The sequence below is a fragment of the Bufo bufo genome, chromosome 5 (assembly GCF_905171765.1).
Source record: "Bufo bufo chromosome 5, aBufBuf1.1, whole genome shotgun sequence".
Classification (NCBI taxonomy): domain Eukaryota; kingdom Metazoa; phylum Chordata; class Amphibia; order Anura; family Bufonidae; genus Bufo; species Bufo bufo.
This window is the reverse complement of record NC_053393.1, coordinates 441,114,269-441,129,797: the sequence shown is the minus strand read 5'-3', so window position 1 is coordinate 441,129,797 and position 15,529 is coordinate 441,114,269. Positions and strand designations below refer to the sequence as shown.

The 15,529-nt window shown below is 44.1% G+C and overlaps 1 protein-coding gene across 2 annotated transcripts in view; it reads left to right on the top strand.

Annotated features, from left to right (window-relative positions):
• The window catches only part of CHN2 (chimerin 2), a 390,810-nt gene that overhangs the window by 153,565 nt on the left and 221,716 nt on the right, over nucleotides 1-15,529 (top strand). The window lies entirely within an intron of this gene.

The window sequence follows — 15,529 nt, the reverse complement described above, 5'->3', positions numbered from 1 at the left end:
CTAATATACCTGCTACCTGGTCCTCTGGTGGTCCCTTTTGCCTTGGATCGACCACCAGAGGACACAGGCAGCTCTGTAATAAGTAGCACCAAGCACCACACTACACTACACCCCCCCTGTCACTTATTAACCCCTTATTAACGCCTGATCACCCCATATAGACTACCTGATCACCCCCCTGTCATTGATCACCCCCCTGTCATTGATCACCCCCCTGTAAGGCTCCATTCAGATGTCCGTATGTGTTTTACGGATCCACGGATCCATGGATCGGATCCGCAAAACACATACGGACGTCTGAATGGAGCCTTACAGGGGGGTGATCAATGACAGGGGGTGATCACCCCATATAGACTCCCTGATCACCCCCATGTCATTGATCACCCCCCTGTAAGGCTCCATTCAGACGTCCGTATGTGTCTTGCGGATCCATGGATCCGCAAAACACGGACACCGCGGATCCGCAAAACACATACGGACGTCTGAATGGAGCCTTACAGGGGGGTGATCAATGACAGGGTGGTGATCACCCCATAAAGACTCTCTGATCACCCCCCTGTCATTGATCATTCCCCTGTAAGGCTCCATTCAGACATTTTTTTGGCACAGGTTAGTGGAAATTGATTTTTTCTTTTTTTTCTTTTTTTCTTTTTTCTTACAAAGTCTCATATTCCACTAACTTGTGACAAAAAAATTAAATCTCACATGAACTCACCATACCCCTCACGGAATCCAAATGCGTAAATTTTTTTAGACATTTATATTCCAGACTTCTTCTCACGCTTTAGGCCCTTAAAATGCCAGGGCAGTATAAATACCCCACATGTGACCCCATTTTGGAAAGAAGACACCCCAAGGTATTCGCTGAGGGGCATAGTGAGTTCATGGAAGTTTTTATTTTTTGTCACAAGTTAGTGGAATTTGAGACTTTGTAAGGAAAAAAAAAATCATCATTTTCCGCTAACTTGTGACAAAAAATAAAAAGTTCTATGAACTCCCTATGCCCATCAGCGAATACCTTAGGGTGTCTACTTTACGAAATGGGGTCATTTGTGGGGTGTTTTTACTGTCTGGGCATTGTAGAACCTCAGGAAACATGACAGGTGCTCAGAAAGTCAAGAGAAAGCAGTAATCAAAGCAAAAGGTGGCTACTTTGAAGAACCTAGAATATGACATATTTTCAGTTGTTTCACACTTGTTTGTTATGTATATAATTCCACATGTGTTAATTCATAGTTTTGATGCCTTCATAGTCATGAAAATAAAGAAAACTCTTTGAATGAGAAGGTGTGTCCAAACTTTTGGTCTGTACTGTGTATATATATATATATATATATATATATATATACACTGCCTGTCCCAAAAAAAAGTTGCCACCAAAAAAAAAAAGGTCACACACTCTAATATTTAATTGGACCGCCTTTAGCTTTGATTACAGCACGCATTCGCTGTGGCATTGTTCCGATAAGCTTCTGCAATGTCACAAGATTTATTTCCATCCAGTGTTGCATTCATTTTTTACCAAGATCTTGCATTGATGATGGTGACTGCTGCGCAAAGCCTTCTCCAGCACATCCCAAAGATTCTCAATGGGGTAAAGGTCTGGACTCTGTGGTGGCCAATCTATGTGTGAAAATGATGTCTCATGCTCCCTGAACAACTGTTTCACAATTTGAGTCCGATGAATCCTGGCATTGTCATCTTGGAATATGCCCGTGCCATCAGGGAAGAAAAAATCCATTGATGGAATAACCTGGTCATTCAGTATGTTCAGGTCGTCAGCTGACCTCATTCTTGGAGCACATACTGTTGCTGAACCTAGACCTGACCAATTGCAGCAACCCCAGATCATAGCACTGCCCCCACAGGCTTGTAGAGTAGGCATGATGGGTGCATCACTTCATCTGCCTCTTTTCTTACCCTGATGCACCCATCACTCTGGAATAGGGTAAATCTTGACTCATCAGACCACATGACCTTCTTCCATTGCTCCAGAGTCCAGTCTTTATGCTCCCTAGCAAATTAAAGCCTTTTTTTTCTGGTTTGCCTCACTGATTAGTGGTTTTCTTGCGGCTCCACAGCGGTTCAGTCCCAATCCCTTGAGTTCCCTTTGCATTGTGCGTGTGGAAATGCTCTTACTTTCACTATTAAACATAGCCCTGAGTTCTACTGTTGTTTTTCTTCGATTTGATTTCACCAAACGTTTAAGTGATCGCCGATCACGATCATTCAGGATTTTTTCCCCGCCACATTTCTTCCGCGAATACGATGGGTCCCCACTATCCTTCCAGTTTTTAATTATGCGTTGGACAGTTCTTAACCCAATTTTAGTAGTTTCTGCAATCTCCTTAGATGTTTTCTCTGCTTGATGCATGCCAATGATTTGACCCTTCTCAAACAGACTGACATCTTTTCCACGGCCACAAGATGTGTCTTTCGACATGGTTGTTTAAGAAATGAGAAGCAACTCATGGCACCAGTTGGGGTTAAATAACTTGCTGCCAGCTGAAAGATAATCGCCCATGCAGTAATTATCCAATAGGAGGCTCATAACTATTTGCTTAGTTAAATCCAGGTGGCGACTTTATTTTGGGACAGGCAGTGTATATATAAAACAAAGGACAGTCCATTTGGCAATAACAGCTAGGTAAAATGCACAGAATAGAATAAGTATATACGGTATCAGGGTTGTGCTATGACAGGCAAAAGCATGTAGTGTCACCGACTGATCAACCGTAAGATGGATGCTAACGCAATAGGCATATGTAGCACCAAGAAAATTAAACTTTGCCATCTGGACACATGGAGCTCCATACCACAAGGGTGCTCAATGTCCCACCAGGTATTACAAGTCTTAGGAGACTTCCAGGTTATTCCTTATTGCTGCCCTAAAACCGTACCATAAGTGACGTAAGCGGAGAACTTTGAGGCGATGTTCACTTACTTGATGCACCTCTGTAATTGATTTAACATTCTGTTTCTGCTCTAGCTAATGCAAAAAATATCGACTTGGCAGGTGATGAAAATCACATGTAATCAGTATTTTCAAACAGCTTTTCTCTTTTACTGAGAAAGTGACAAGACTGGCAGGGTATAATTGGATTTAGAGATTGAGGAAGATAAAATAATGTAAGCTGTAAATCTCAATTGTTAGGACTTCTTCTTAGTTGTGTGTGCCGGAAGAATGCCTGGAATTTATTTGCAGATAATAAATTACCTAAATGGAAAGATAAGCATAAAAGTTAAAGGGAGTTTTATACTTTACTAGCAGAAGGACCCAGCTTCGCACGGGTATATTTCATCAATTTCATTCAATGTTTGTGTGTGTCTTTAAAAGATATCGACAGTATCCCCTATAACAGTGACCTCTACAGCACGCCGCCCCTTTAACAGTGAACTCCACAGTCCCCCACAACTTAACACTGACCCCCCACAGTGCCACGCCACTTTAAAATGGGACCTCCACAGCAGCCCATCCCCTTAACTTTGACGTTCAAAGCAGCCCGCCCCTTTAACAGTGAGTTTCACAGCACCCCACTCCCTTGACAGTGACCTCCTCAGCGGCTCACCCCCTTAACAGTGACCTCCACAGTACCCCTATTCCTTAACATTGACCTCACAGTACCCTGCTGCCTTAACAGTGACCTCCACAGCAGTTGCCTCTCTAATAGTGGCCCCTGTCCCCTTAACAGTAACCTCCACAGTGTCCGCCCATTTAACAGTGACCTCCACAGCGGCCTGCCCCCTTAACAGTAACATCCACAGTGAATGCCTCTTTAACAGTGACCTACACAGTGCTCGCCCCTTTAACATTGTCCTCTGTTTTTGAGTGATTGTGGAACATACATACTGTACATATATACATATATACGTCCTTCTTTTTATATATAGATGTAAGTAATATCCCTAATATATTTTATTGGTTAGAAATGAATGGAGACAATATGGTTTACATCGATAGGTCATCAATAGGATAGATCATCGGTATGTGATCTGCGGGCGTTCAGCTCTGGCATGAGAAATAGGCACTGTGACTACCCAGCTATGTGTAATGGACTGAGCTGGTTTCTGCAGAGCTGCTCCCATTGAAGTGAATGCTGCAGTAACCAGCTCAGTCGATTTCACAAAGCTGTGTAGTCCCAGTGCCTATTTCTAGAACTGTATCTACAGAAAATCATCTGATTGATAGGGGTTCAGGGATTTGAATCCTCACAAATCAGATGTTGATGGCTTATTAGAAGAATAGGCCATCAAAATAAAAGACCTGGAAGTTTGCGCTAACGTATGCAATCTAGGCAATTCTCCATCTGTGAGAAATATTGAATCTGTACAGGGTATCAGTGTTAATACGTGTATTCCTTTTAGGCTCCATTCACACGTCCGCAAAATGTGTCCGCATCCTTTCCGCAATTTTGCGGAAAGGGTGCGGACCCATTCATTCTCTATGGGGACGGATTGTGCTGTCCGCATCCACATTTGCGGATCCGCGCTTCCGCATCCGTGCTTCCGTTTCCGCAAAAAAATAGAACATGTCCTATTCTTGTCCACAATTGCGGACAAGAACAGGCATATTCTATTATGTCGGCAATGTGCGGTCCGCAAAATGCGGAACACACATTGCCGCTTTCCGTGTTTTGCGGATCCGTGTCTCCGTGTATCCGCAAAACACATTGCGGACGTGTGAATGGAGCCTTACTGAGAGCAAACATAGATCTTGGTAGGCCATGAAACACAGCTGTGGAGATTTATAAAACTGTTTCAAAGAAAAATGGTCTTTGTTGGCCATAGCAACCAATCACAGGACAGCTTTCATTTCCCTTAATGCTCTTGAAAAATTTGACCTTGTACTTTGATTGGGTGCTATGGGCAAAAAAATACAGTTTTTCTTACAGGGTTAATACAGTTTTTCTTACAGGGTTTTCATAATTATTCCCTGGGATATATGATAGAAATTTGTGTAAGGGCCCATTCAGACGGCAGTAGTGTTTTGACGATACTGGCCGTGTGCGTTCCTTGTTCCATAACAGAAAATGCCTATTCTTGAATAGGACTGTAACGGGGTGCCGAAGGCACACTCGGTCTCCCATCAGCCGCAGACCTGCTGCTTAGCTTCGGGAGCGAGGATCTGTGTTTGACCTCGTTCCCAGGGCGGCTTTGCTAGCTGGGAGGCTCCCTGCTCCTAGGTCTGCCTTGAGCGCCGAGCTGATCACTCGGTGCTCGACTGGTCGGTCTGTCGGTCATGTGACGCTGGCCACGTCACATGACCCTCACTCCCCACTATAAATACAGGCAGCCTGCCGGCCACAGGTTGCCTGTTAATTTAGGTTCCTGGCAGTTGTTGGATACCTGTGTACTTACCTGATCCTGTTCCCTGACGATCCTTTGCCTGCTCCTCCTGTACTCCGCATCCTTCCTGGTATATTGACCTTCCACCTGACTATTCTTTGCGGACTCCTTTGGTACTTCTCAACTCTCCTAGTATTTATGACCCTGGCTTCTCCTGACCACTGTATATTGAATCCTCTGGTGACCCTGACTGACCATGTCTCTAATCTGACGCAGATGGTGCAGGAGCTAGGGGAAAAACTCTGTTCTTTTGAGTTAAGGCAAGGCAACCTAAAGACCAAGTACACCCTGATTTTTCTAAATGTAAGCTTTTGGTACCCATTACGATTTCTCTGGGGGTAGATAAATGGGCGGGTAAGGCCTTTATTGATTCTGGCTCAGCGGCCAGCTTTATTGACTCTGAGTACGCTGTAAGATTGGGTATTCCAATGTTTGCTTTACCAACTCCTATCCATGTCATGGCTATTGATGCTACTCCTCTTATTGGTGGTACGGTGAGCTCATGTACCTCAGAGATTTCTCTAACCGTGGGTGTGTGCCACTCAGAGAGATGTTCCCTTTTAGTCCTGGAGAACCTACCGGCTGAGGTGGTACTAGGGTTGCCTTGGCTCCGACTACATAACCCCACTATAGATTGGTCCAAGGGGGAGTTGGTGAGATGGGGGCCTAAGTGTGACTCGTGCTTGTCCGTGGTACAGGCTGGGGTCCCAGTAAAGTCTGATACTTTACCCACTGTTGTTAGGGAATATTCTGATGTATTCTCATCACCAACCCCGGAGGTTCTACCCCCCCCTTATAGACCTTATGATTGTACTATAGAGCTAGTAGAGGGGGCCAAGTTTCCTAAGGGGCGAATTTATAATCTTTCTAAGCCCGAACGCAAGGCCATGGAAGATTATATTAAGGAGAGCCTTGGTAAAGGGCATATTAGACCTTCTGTATCTCCTATAGGGGCGGGGTTTTTCTTCGTTAAGAAAAAAGATGGTGGTCTTAGGCCATGTATCGATTACCGGAGATTAAATAAAATCACTGTCCAGAATAGATACTCCCTCCCATTGATTCCAGATTTATTTAACCAGGTTCTGGGGGCAACCTGGTTTTCCAAGATTGACCTGAAAGTGGCATACAATCTAATCCGAATCAAGGAGGGAGACGAATGGAAGACGGCGTTCAATACTCCGGCAGGACACTTTGAATATCAGGTGATGCCTTTTGGACTCAGCAATGCCACAGCTGTGTTCCAAAACTTAATGAATGACATTCTTAGAGAGTTCTTAGGTAAATTTGTTATTGTCTATCTTGACGACATTTTGATATTCTCTCCTGACTTTGAATCCCATGTGTCTCATGTTAAACAAGTATTAGAGGTGTTGAGGGAGAATCAGCTATCCGCTAAGCAAGAGAAATATGTCTTTGGTGTACAGGAGATTCTGTTTCTCCTCACGCCTTCAAGATGGATCCTGGTAAGGTACTAGCAATTAAGGAATGGGTAAGACCTTCATCCTTAAAGGCCTTACAACGGTTCTTAGGTTTCGCCAATTACTATTGTGAATTTATTATGAATTTTTCCGTAATTGCTAAACCGTTGACCGAGCTTACTAAGAAAGGGGCGGATTTGGAGAATTGGTCTACTGAGGCCATTTCTTCATTTGAAAAATTAAAAAAGGCATTCAGTAGCGCTCCCATTCTGATCCAGCCTGATCAGGAGAGACCTTTTATTGTGGAGGTGTATGCGTCCGAGGACGGCGCAGGAGCAGTCCTTTCACAAGGTCCTGCTAGCCTCACTAATCTGAGACCATGTGCCTTCTTCTCCAGGAAATTCTCTCCCACAGAGAGAAACTATGACATAGGGAATAGGGAGCTGCTGGCCATTAAATGGGCATTTGAGGAGTAGAGGCATTTTCTGGAGGGGGCAAGGCATTGTGTAACTGTTGTCACTGACCATAAAAACCTTATGTTTCTCGAGTCTGCTAAGAGGTTGAATCCCCGTCAAGCCAGATGGGCTCTGTTTTTTACTCGTTTTGATTTTTCCATTACGTTCAGGCCGGGAAGTAAAAATGTGAAGGCAGACGCATTATCTCGGAGCTTCAATGCTTTTGAACCTACTGAGGTACCACCTGAATCCATCCTACCAGCAAAAATCTTCATAGCAGCTCTAACCCAGGATATCTCGGCTCGCATTAGGTCTGAACAACATCTGGCACCGGTATCCACCCCAACAGATAAGTTGTTTGTTCCCGTACAATTTCGTCTCCAGCTGTTGGGTGAGTGTCACGATTCTGCCTTTTGTGGACATCCGGGTGTTGAGGGCACTAAGGATCTGGTTTCTAGATCTTATTGGTGGCCCACTCTAACTAGGGATGTCAAGTCCTACGTGTCAGCCTGTGAGGTTTGTGCCAGGTCCAAGACACCTAGGACTCGCCCTGCTGGTAACCTACGACCCCTACCCATTCCCAGTAGACCCTGGTCCCATATCTCGATGGACTTTATAACTGACCTACCGCCGGCGGAGGGTAAGACTGTAGTTTGGGTAGTGAACTAAACTGAGAAAAAGAAATACCAATAACAGCCGCACCTCCAAGAATCAATGGTAATTTATTGAAAACACAAAGTTTAAAACCATGGACAAATGCAACCTAATCCCACTGAAGGGAGAAATTGATGAAGGTGAGGCAAACATCATTCAAGGATACCATGAGTAATATGGTGCTAACATGAACAAAATACATCCATAAGACCAAAATAATATACTTATCCAGTAGCACAGTGGTAACACAGGAAGAGAAATAATGATAATGAGCAACCCTTCAGTGGGACAAGCAGGAAAGAAAATTCCTCACGCGTATCGCTAGTAACCAACTAGCTTCATCAGAGGTCCATGTAAGTCTACAATAGTGCTTCAAGGTTTATATACTAACAGTAATTAACAAATAAAGAAATAAACTTGTGGTCAAACCTGTTAAGGCAATTAGGAAGAGGCAGGTGGGCACATCGAGGTGCGCCGCCTCAATGCTCCCCGGTGCACGGTCTGGGCGCTGCAGCGTATGCCGGACAAACCGGCGTGATGGAAAAGCAAGCGCGCCTGCGCAAAATGGCGCCCAGTCGGAAGCCGATGCCACAGTGCGTTCCACAGACCGGAAACGAACCTGGCACAGCGTCACGTCCGGGCGACAGATCGCGCAGCTCCAACCCGTGGAACGCAAAGGACGGGGTTAGTTGGAAACATCTACAAAATCCACCTGGCCGCCCAATTGTGGCAGGGATTGGGGGCCTTTGTGAGCAAGCCTGTATTTATTTGTACTTTTTCTTGCAGTCTTTCGTTTTGGGCCTTAAATCTTACATCCGGGACTCTATGCACCTAATACAGGAATTAGGAGACATCACCCTACCCCCTGGCACTCTGATGGTCACCTGTGATGTCGAGTCATTGTACTCAAATATTGCCCACAACGATGGACTAGACGCTGTGAAATTCTTTTTGTCCGGCTCCACCACTGGCGACGCGGCTCATCATACATTCTTGGTGAGTCTACTGGAGTTTGTGCTCACGCACAATTATTTTGTCTTCGATCGGACCTTTTATAGACAAATTTCTGGCACAGCCATGGGTGCACGGTGTGCGCCCTCCTATGCCAACCTGTTTTTGGGTTGGTGGGAGGCCACACGTGTGTACCCATTGGACCAATTCAGAAACCAGGTGATTGGTTGGTACCGATTTATCAACGACATCGTCTTTTTCTGGCAGGGGTCAAAACAAGATTGTGAGGAGTTCATTGGCCATCTCAATAAGAACCCATTGAATATATTTTTAACGCATAAAATCTCGGATTCTGAAGTTGAATTCCTGGATCTCCGGATCAGATTGAGAGATTCCAAAATTGTGACATCCCTGTTTCGAAAAAGTACTGCCACCAATAACTTACTTCATTTTGCCAGCTTTCACCCGACACATCTTAAGAAGGGTATACCCAGGGGCCAGTTCCTACGGTTACGACGCAATTGCTCTGATGTGAATGACTTTAAAGAGGCCGCACAAGATCTGACATCACGTTTGAATGAGAGGGGTTATCCCAAAAAGGTCACAGCCCGGGCATTCGAGAGGGCTAAAGGGGCCAATCGCGAGGATCTATTTATACCCAAGGTAAAACCAAGAGAAAATAAAATACGTTTGATTACCAGGTATAATAACCAGTGGTCTGATCTTTACAGAATTTTAAACACACACTGGTTCCTACTTCGCTCTGATGCCAAACTAGCCTCGCATGTGGATGAAACACCCAGGATTGTGGCTCGGAGGGCACCCAATTTGAAAGATAATCTGGTACGTAGCCACTTTCAACGACCTGTTGTTTCTACGGCCAGGGGTGGTGTCTTGAAGGGCACATATCCCTGTGGGGATTGTAACATTTGCCAGTTTATGCTCCACTCGGACACTCTCTCCTATGGAGAAAACCGCAGTGTTGATCTGAAACGCTATGTCAATTGCCGTTCCAGGAATGTTGTCTACGCTCTGCTTTGCCCCTGCAACAAGATCTATGTGGGCCAGACCATGCAGGAGCTCAGGAAAAGAGTACAACAGCATACATCAAATATTCGGCTAGCAGCACGGGACAGAAGCAAGGGTGAGAAACCCCTGACATCTGTGGCAACCCATTTTTTGGATTGTCATGAGGGCAGGTATGATGATTTACGGGTGGCAGGACTGGACATTGTTCGGGGCAACATTAGGGGTGTGCATATCTCCAAAAGGTTGCTTTGTTCTGAATCAAGGTGGATTTTCAACCTTGGTTCACAGTTTCCAGAGGGCCTAAATGAAGAACTCACTTTCACGGGCTTTTATACATAGATCTTGTCCTGATTTTACGAAGACTATGTTCTAATCATCTATCCCTTGTCTATTCTTATGGGGATATGCACTTTTCAAAAAAAAAAAAAAAAAATTTCATTTTTTCACCCCTCTTATTTCATGTTTTAGGTTCTACAAGGACTCACCGACACCTGATTATGGGACCCACTAAAGTCATGGATTTCACTCTTTTTTTCATGGAGTATACTTGACACTCGGCACTTTAAGCACTTTGGGTACCTTTGGTCATCTGACCATGGGACCCATGGAAGTCATGGACCTCACTTTCTTCTCCATGGACTATATTTGACACCTAGCACCTTAAGCACTTTAGGCACCTTTGGTCACTGTACCTTTACAGTCGCTAAGCCACCCCCTGTACCGAAAACTTCCTCCTTGCGCCTAATGTATTGTTGTCACAATTTTTTTTTTTTTTGAAAATAATTTTTATTGGTGTTGCCAAAATACACAGTTTACAGACTTTTCAGTTACATGAATAGAGTGACAATACCCGTTCAAATCAGCGCATGCCCATCCCCCAATAAAACCAACAGATTACTAAAGTTTCCCCTCAGGACCTTAAACAGTTACTATAGGACCTTGTATACTCAAGTCGAATCAATCAATCAAATGGCTAGTTTCCCCAAGGTGCCTTTGAGGGCCTCCAGGTTGTACCACTCTGTATATTGAAATGACAACAAAATCTCTCTGATGACCTCTTGCTTGAAGTTATTTGTAATAAAAATTTTCCATTTTTTAAAAAACCCCTTAGTTTTCTTATCTTTGTTAGATTCTGTGTCAAGTTTATCAATGTACATTAAACGCGTCAACTGAGACTTAACCTCTTGGATCCCTGGTATCTCAGGCTTCAGCCACTTCTGAAGAAGGCAACGCAGTGAGACCAACAAAGCTACATCCACTATCAAAGGGGTAGGGCTTCGAGAGGTCTCAAAACCGTGAAATAGCATAGTTTCAGGTGTTAGGTTCAGGTCCGTTCTCCAAATTTCCCTAAGCCAGTTCCTGACCTGACTCCAGAAGGCCTGCACCCGAGGACATAACCATATACAATGAGCTAGATCCGCTTTGTCCTCCCCACATTTCGGACATGCAGTAAGAAAATCTGTCTTATTGGGTTGCTTAGGGAAAGCAAAAGCATATATGGCCGAGTGCATTAACCGCAAGTGCGACTCCCTCCACACCTCGCAAGGTACAGCCCTACACACTCTGATCCAACCCTGGAGGATTTTTTCGGAAGTGACTGAGATACCTAACTTTTTTTCCCATTTTTTAAAAAGAAACTGGGCTGAGGCTTTGTTGCCTGATTCCCTTAGCACTTTGTATATGTGAGATATAGAGAGCCTGGACTTGTCCGCTCCCAAGGAGAAAATTAAAGCGGCCCCTGCGCATTCGCTTGTTACATCCCTTAGCCTATCTCTGCAGAACAAATGAACTTGCTGAAAGGGTAACATATGATGTTTATCCAGATTATATTTTTGGCAGAGTTCTGGAAAGGTAAGATATCTTTTATCTCTAACTTGAAGAAGGTCAATTAAAGTTTTAATGCCCCTATCCCTCCAGACCTGAAACATCTTATTCGTCACTCCTTGCGGAAACTCGGGATGCTGCCAAACACCCATTACACTAGAGGCTAGATAGGGTTTTTTGGATAGTTTGCGGGCCTCTTTCCAAGCAACCATGGTATCTCGGATAATGTTGTCACTATTTTGATAACTATATTTACATATCGTGATATTCTTTGTAACGTTGCTTATATGAAATTACACTTCCAGTGACATAATATGTTATGCCTTGTCCTCCTATTTTTATATTCATTTATTTATTATTATCCATGTATATGTACCTGTATCTATCTATTATCTTGTTCTTTCCTTATGCGCTTGCGTTACTGGTCCTTGCTCCCCGGTGCACGGTTTCCCACCTGTTGGGCCCTCTAGGCTTTAAGTCTATGGATAGATGAGGATAAATGTATTGATTATTTGAGATAACTGTTTATATTAATGCTGTTAATGATTCTTTATTATAATCATGTTATCCAGACTTGGGGGACTTAATATAGGTTTTGTTGGATATATTTATTATATTAAATACGCGTGTCTGGGCATGTGTAAATAATTCTGTCTGAGCTATTAACTGATTATGAATTGTGATATGTGTGTTTTTTAATATATATATATATATTCCTTATCACAATTTACGTGGTGTTTGTTTCGTCATCTTTTTACACTTATGAACTATTAATTAGAATTTTGCTGTACTTATTATAGCCTTTTTCTTATATATATCAGTGAAATATTGGTGGTGCTATTTTGGGCTAGGTTACCTTTATTGTGTCTAGTACATTTTTACAACCTCACTTTGCATATTTGCACTATATTTATTTATGTGTAATGAATTTATGTATGTGCTATTTTTGTCATGGTCGTTAATATAGTATTGTAAGATGACTTTGTATATTGGCCTAATATGGCCTACTGTATATTAAATGAATTATTTATTACATTGCATTTACATATAATTTTAATCTTTTTTCTAAATTATGCCAGCATTATTTATGGTTGACGATGATATTGCTTTGATATAGATATGTGTCTTTGAGATGATTATGCGCACTATTGCCCAGTCCATTTGTTCCACCTAACCTGCGTTCCAACTAACCCCGTCCTTTGCGTTCCACGGGTTGGAGCTGCGCGATCTGTCGCCCGGACGTGACGCTGTGCCAGGTTCGTTTCCGGTCTGTGGAACGCACTGTGGCATCGGCTTCCGACTGGGCGCCATTTTGCGCAGGCGCGCTTGCTTTTCCATCACGCCGGTTTGTCCGGCATACGCTGCAGCGCCCAGACCGTGCACCGGGGAGCATTGAGGCGGCGCACCTCGATGTGCCCACCTGCCTCTTCCTAATTGCCTTAACAGGTTTGACCACAAGTTTATTTCTTTATTTGTTAATTACTGTTAGTATATAAACCTTGAAGCACTATTGTAGACTTACATGGACCTCTGATGAAGCTAGTTGGTTACTAGCGATACGCGTGAGGAATTTTCTTTCCTGCTTGTCCCACTGAAGGGTTGCTCATTATCATTATTTCTCTTTCTGTGTTACCACTGTGCTACTGGATAAGTATATTATTTTGGTCTTATGGATGTATTTTGTTCATGTTAGCACCATATTACTCATGGTATCCTTGAATGATGTTTGCCTCACCTTCATCAATTTCTCCCTTCAGTGGGATTAGGTTGCATTTGTCCATGGTTTTAAACTTTGTGTTTTCAATAAATTACCATTGATTCTTGGAGGTGCGGCTGTTATTGGTATTTCTTTTTCTCAGTTTAGTTCATGCTTTTCTCTATACCAGGCCTGCACTCCTATACTTTATTATTGGTGTGCCCCCCGCTATTCATTATCATATTGTAGTTTGGGTAGTGGTCAATAGGTTTAGCAAGATGGTCCATTTCATTCCCCTGTCTAAACTCCCGAATGCCAAAACCCTGGCGTCTATTTTTGTGAAAGAAATTGTTCGATTGCATGGTATCCCGGAAAATATTGTTTCTGACAGGGGTGTGCAGTTTGTGTACAAATTCTGGAGGGCCTTCTGTCAAAAATGTCAAATTTCATTGTCTTTTACCTCTGCCTACCACCCTGAGAGTAATGGGCAGACTTAACGCCTTAATAAAGGTGTCTGTGGAACAATTCTTGAGGTTGTATGTTGCTGATGACCAGCAATTATGGGTGAAATTTCATCCATTGGCTGAATTTGCTTTGAATAACCATGTCAATTCTTCTGCTGGGGTTTCACCTTTCTTTTGTAACCATGGTTTCCATCCCCGTTTTCATTCTGGGTCATCTGTCTCCTCCTCTAACCCTGAGGCGAATAGGCTCTCCTCTGAACTGTGCACAGTTTGGGCCCGGGTTCAATCGAACTTAGAAAAGGCTCAAAGTTCTCAGAAACTCAAGGCCGATAGGAGATGTTCAAGGGGGGTGAATTTTCAGGTTGGGGATAAGGTATGGTTGTCCTCCAAGAATCTCTCTCTTAAGGTAGATTCTAAAAAGTTTGCTCCTCGTTTTATTGGACCATATAAGATCACGGAGGTGATTAGCCCGGTATCATTTAGGTTGGAGCTGCCCGAGTCATTCCACATTCATAATGTGTTCCATAAATCTCTACTTAAAAAATATTTTTAACCGGTAGTACCATCGAAAGCCTCGCCTCTGCCGGTTCTTGTTAATGATGCTGCCGAGTATGTGGTGTCTAAAATAGTGGATGTCAGGAAGGTGCGGAATTCCTTGCAGTACCTGATTCACTGGAAGGGGTATGGACCTGAAGAGAGATCTTGGGTACCTGCCAGGGAGGTTCATGCTCCTAGACTTGTTCAAAAATTTCATTTAGAACACCCTGAAAGGCCATCGCCTGAAGTCTTGGGTCCGGTGGCCCCTCGTAAAAGGGGGGGTACTGTAACGGGGTGCCGAAGGCACACTCGGTCTCCCATCAGCCGCAGACCTGCTGCTTAGCTTCGGGAGCGAGGATCTGTGTTTGACCTCGTTCCCAGGGCGGCTTTGCTAGCTGGGAGGCTCCCTGCTCCTAGGTCTGCCTTGAGCGCCAAGCTGATCACTCGGTGCTCGAGTGGTCGGTCTGTCGGTCATGTGACGCTGGCCACGTCACATGACCCTCACTCCCCACTATAAATACAGGCAGCCTGCTGGCCACAGGTTGCCTGTTAATTTAGGTTCCTGGCAGTTGTTGGATACCTGTGTACTTACCTGATCCTGTTCCCTGACGATCCTTTGCCTGCTCCTCCTGTACTGCGCATCCTTCCTGGTATATTGACCTCGGCTTCCACCTGACTATTCTTTGCGGACTCCTTTGGTACTTCTCGACTCTCCTGGTATTTCTGACCCCGGCTTCTCCTGACCTTTCTTTGCTTATCCCTCTGTACTGTGTTGTCCTCTTGGTTTTGACCAGGTCCGTTCACTATCCGTTATTTGTCTTGTCTGTCCTTCCTGCACGTATACTAAGTTAGGGACTGCCGTCCAGTTGTCCCCTGTCATCAGGACTCGTGAGGCAAGTAGGCAGGGCCAGGGGTGAGGGTGGAGTGCAGTGGTCACTATTCTCCCCCCTGTGTGTGTATACTTGACCGTTACAAGGACAAGCTCTATCTTTTCTGCGGAGCCGCGTAACGGAACCATTGAAATGAATGGGTCCGCACCCATTCCGTAAAATTGCGGAACGGATGTGGACTCATTCATACGGCCGTCTGAATGGGCCCTAACAGCAACTTTTTCTGTCATATTGTCAGTGTATATTAACAGTGTATTCAAAAACA